This window comes from Macaca mulatta, chromosome 5 (genome assembly GCF_049350105.2).
Source record: "Macaca mulatta isolate MMU2019108-1 chromosome 5, T2T-MMU8v2.0, whole genome shotgun sequence".
In the NCBI taxonomy this organism is placed as follows: domain Eukaryota; kingdom Metazoa; phylum Chordata; class Mammalia; order Primates; family Cercopithecidae; genus Macaca; species Macaca mulatta.
The window spans coordinates 27,881,890-27,886,890 of NC_133410.1; the positions used below are offsets into that span (position 1 = coordinate 27,881,890).

Below are 5,001 nucleotides of genomic sequence, written 5' to 3' on the forward strand. Positions count from 1 at the left end.
TTAAGCCAATATCTGTTTTAACAAAATGTTCATAATTAAACACAGCTAATGAAACTAAATCCAAAGGTATGACAAAGAGGACTCAGCTCTGTTGCTTAAAGAAATTTTAAAAAGTATGTACCCATAAAGCCATTCAAGAACAAGGAAGGAGGTGCCCTTCTCCTCATTCTTACTGTAGAATTCTTGTTGGAGCTGGGCCAGGAATGAGCAGTTCTAAATACTTCAGAGGAGTCCAAAATCTTAAAAATCTTTTATGCAAAAAAAGTCTTTCTGCATCAGTGAATATTAGCGCTCATCAGAGTTTCATAATAACACAAAAACAAAGCCCAGTCCATACATTTGATCAGATGTTAAAGTAATGGGTGGAGGACTATTATGTCAGTCTTAGAGTTCCTGCTGGCTTCTGCCTATATACTGTTCACCAATTTGAGTGAAGTGGACTTTGTAAGAGAATAGTGTTTGATGGCCAGGATCTCTTTTGAGCATCTCTTCCTAAGTGGATACAAAACAGATAAGGGCGTAGGCGAGGTAATACAGGGAAGCTACTCTTTCCAGCTCAGAAGGAGTTGAAGAAGCCCATGGGATCCTCTAGCTGTGGATCGCGGCTAATGTAGACCACGGCAGCATTTTCCTGTACAGCTCCAAAAACTCTGGGTAGAGGTTCACAGGATCCAAGGCCCACAGATAAAATGAATAGGGATAGTTACAGAGGCAAGAACTCCCACACAGCGCCTTCTGAACTAGTTCCTCTATTGATGGAAGAGACTAACAATGACTAAGTTTCTGTCATTGTTGAGGATCCCTGCCCACATGTCCCACAGCTCACTCTCAGAGGGCCGAGTATACGGCCCAAAGACTGGGGTGAGACCTCAAGAGAATACAAAGTTCACCAGCTGCGTGAGGATGGGTGGCAGCACACCTCCACCTGTGAGTAGCTTTTGGAGGAGTGTACGGCGAGTCTCAGGAAAGATACCTCCATTTGACAGACAGAGACTCTTTATGGTAAGCCGACCAGACAGATTATGCTTGTGCCTGTAGAGCAGTTCCTGAGCAACAATATCTCCATAGTCATGAGACTAAAGGTTGATCCTGCCGTTCTGGAGCTCCAGATGCCCCAAAGCGCTTCCACAATGCTGGCCTGCTCAAATATGGAATAGTGATGTGGTCTCCGTTTGTCACTGAAGCCAAAGCCTGAGAAATCAAGGACAATCACTCGATAAGACCTCAAGGTCAAACTTCCCAAAGTTGTACCGATTGTAGCTGGATGTTGGAAAGCTGTGTAAACGCCCAACTATCTCCGGACTTCCAAGCACACCCACAAAATCTTGGTAGAAGATACACAGTCCTTTGTAAGTGAACAACTTTCCTAAAGACTTCTATGAGTGAAGGGCAGGGGACACCTGAAGAGGTGGGATGTGCAGGTACACAGCAAGGAGGGTCAGGGCCAACAGCCCCAACCGGACCGGCCACTACCTCATCCTGATTTGGGTAAGACCTGGGCTACAGGACCCCATGTTTGGGAGAAACAGGTTGTGCAATAATTCCATTTTAAAAATCGTTTTCTATCAGGTGTTTTCTTAGTTTTTTCTTATGTGCTTTATTTGTATTTGACTTAATTCATACTCTTCTTGTAACAAAAACAGGTGATGAGACTCTTTTCTTATTTCATAGTGGATAGAACTGATGCATAGAACCACAAGTGATTTGGCAAGATGATAGGCAATAAGTAGCCAAGCTGTAATTCCAGCTGTAACACCTATTTTCTGAAAATTGCGATACAGATTTTACTTATTCAAGAAACTAATGACCCCTTTAGTTGTATAATTCTTCTATATTCAAGGTGTTAAGAACACGATCTTAAAGCTATGAGAGTTCATATAACTTCTGACAACTGACTCATATATTTGCAGGACATTTTAGATGGAGAAAATCTGGCTCAGAGTTGCATAGAAAATCCGGAAGAAATTTTGCTTTGCATTTCATACACTTTGACAATTATAATTGGTAGAAATAATAATGAGGATAATGGTATTCTTCAGCTTGACTTGTTAACTACCTATTTCCTGCCTGTAACCTTAGCAAAGAGAAAGGTCTACAGAAGGGCTTCATTGTTATAATATTAGACTTCTCTAATTTCCCTTTGACCTCTTTTTGAATCGGACTTCTTATCTGGGAATCTGACCAAAACTGTTCATCTCACTATTTTTGATCTGCTCTAGGTACAGGAAAAGTGCTAAATTTTCAAATTCATTATTTTAGCTCTTTTAAATTGTTTCTGATACCAAGGCAAAGGAGATTATATTTCAAAACAGACGCTACAACAACACTCATGACAGGACTATGTAAAATCTCAGAGATGATTAGAGTAATAAGGTCTCAGTATGCATTCCTATCTTATTATGGAGTCATTGAGCTAGAAAGAATGTCAGAGATCTGACAGTTCAATATACTAATTTTACAAGTAGTGGAAAAGGGAAAGAAGAAAATAATTAGGGAGAAAAAGTTGAGGGGGAGAAAGAAAGAGTAAAAAGAAAGAAAAAAGGAAGAGGAAAAGCAAGTAAAAGTAGGAAAACATTTGATTGGGATAAATATCTGCTAGGCATTATATTAGATGTGTTATTTATATTATCACAGTTAATGATTTAATGGTTAGGAAGGAGTAATTTGTGGATTAAAAAAAAGCAGTATTTCAAGTACAATAAATAAACTGCCACAGACCTCCTCTATGGGGCAATGCTGGACTATCATCAGAAATAGTTTTATGTTATACCATTCATCGTGATCCTCAAAGCCATTAGTCTTCCTCAAAGGTCCCACACTAACTAGTGAAAGATCTGAAACTTTCATTTTCCTGATTTCTCCCCTAGTACCCTTTTCATTATACCATGCCCCTCTTCTTTATGCTATGTATGCCTGTGAGACATTGTACAGCACAGAGATGAGCATGTTCTCCAAATTCAGTAGATTACAGATTCTTCAAGTTGGGATAACAATGCTCAGAAGTGGGTCAGCTCTTTGGAAGCCAAATTTACACTGAATTTACAGATGGGGAAGGTGCAGCTGTCAGTTTGATAGACCCAAGCAAATTGAACAACGTGATTGTCAATGTAAAAATTACCATGTTTAGGTGTACGTTAGGGTTATAGAGTAACTCAGGTTTCTTACTTTAGAAGACCCATAAGAGGTTCTTTTTGTGTGATGCTTTAGACTTAAATGTTTTTAAAACAACAATGCTCACAACAATACTGTGAATTGAGTTATTAAATTCCCTAGTTTTAAAAAGGAGAAATTTACGAGAATTAGAATGAATTCTCTTTAGACTTAATAAACAGCAGACTTGGCCATGAATCTAGGGAGTCTAGTGTATTTTAACTAATGTATAGCCAACTTGAACAGTTGATATTTATAGAACCATTTAACCAAGAGAACAACATTCATTTCAAGTGCACCTCTGTCCTTCATCAAGATAGACCACATTTTATTTCTGAGACATTTAAACCTTACTTTAAATGCCATTATAAACTATTCATTATTTATTAATAAATATTAATAAATAGCAATTTATTAATGGTAACAATTTTATGTAAATGAAAACTATTTATATTTTAGCATTAGTTCTTCCTCATACATTGAGCTGGGTTTTTAAAATACCCAATGCCTTTGTAAATTTGTGGTTTTAGGTGGTGATGATCATGAAAACATATTTCCAGTAGTGTGATTATGTAATGCTCCATAAATATACATATTTTTAAAAAGTCATAATTTTATACAAAGAGCAGAAAATAAGTAATTAGAAAAATATATTAAAGTCTCAGATACAAGTAATTTTTGAGCCTTCACCAGATCCCTTAACTTTTCTTTAAATAAATAACTTGTTTTGCAGCACTACTAGCTAGGATTCATGATTGCATCATGGGGTCATGGTATACATGCAATTCAAGCAGTGTGATGGAAAATATATGCATTTGATATCACTTGTGCAGCATTTAAGTACTTGTTGAAATCTTAGGTGTTTGGGCAGACATGGCCACTTAACAAGTGGGTTAACTTAAGTACTCTATTTGACCTCCTTGAGTTTAAATTTAATACTCTTATTTGGAAATAAAACACATAATTAATTTGAAGGGAAAGTTAACACAATATAAGTTTTCTTTTTTTAATTTTCAAATTAGCAATTTTACATAATAGTCAAAAAGCATTGGCACACAAAAGGAAAGAAAAAGGAAAAAATACAAAGAAAATGTTCTAAATTAGTAGGTTAAGCTATTTCTGAGAGATTATCATTTACATTTCAAGAAAATATTTATTAATCATCTATTATATGACAAGCATGATTTACAAAAACAACTGGGAATACTAAGATTTAAAATACACGAGGGGCATCCATAAACAGTCTCCAGAAACCAAAAAAGTATTAATAGAACTACCATACATTCGGCGATCCTACTTCTAAGATATCAAGGTGTATATATCCAAAGGAAACAAAATCGTTATCTCAAAGAGATAGCTGCATCCACATATTCATTGCAGTATTAGTTATGATCACTAAAATATGGAAACTACTTAAGTATCCATCAGTGGATGAACACATAAAGAAAATGTGCTATATACATGTAATGCATTACTATTCAGCCATTAAAAAGAAGGAAATCTTGCCACTGTGACAAAAAAGATGAATCTGGAGAATATTATGCAAAGCAAAATAAGTCAGATACAGAAAAACAAATGTTGTAGAATCTCACATACTTTGGAATCTAAAAAATGTCCAACTCATAGAACCAGAGAGTAGAATGGTGGTTGCCAGGGACCAGCAGAGAGGGCAAATGGGAGATATTAGTCAAAGGCCAAAGGGAACAAAAAATGTTTTAAGATGAATAAGTTCTGTAAATCTAACAACATGATGACTATAGTTAATAATCTTATACTGTTACTTGAAATCTGCTAAGAGAATAGATCTTCAGTATCTTCACCACACACATACACACACACAAACATACACGC

The 5,001-nt window shown here is 36.2% G+C and overlaps 1 pseudogene; it reads right to left on the reverse strand.

Annotated features, from left to right (window-relative positions):
- Nucleotides 1-588: 588 nt before the first annotated feature.
- On the reverse strand, nt 589-1,478 carry LOC100429719 (mesoderm-specific transcript homolog protein pseudogene; annotated as a pseudogene).
- Nucleotides 1,479-5,001: the final 3,523 nt, after the last annotated feature.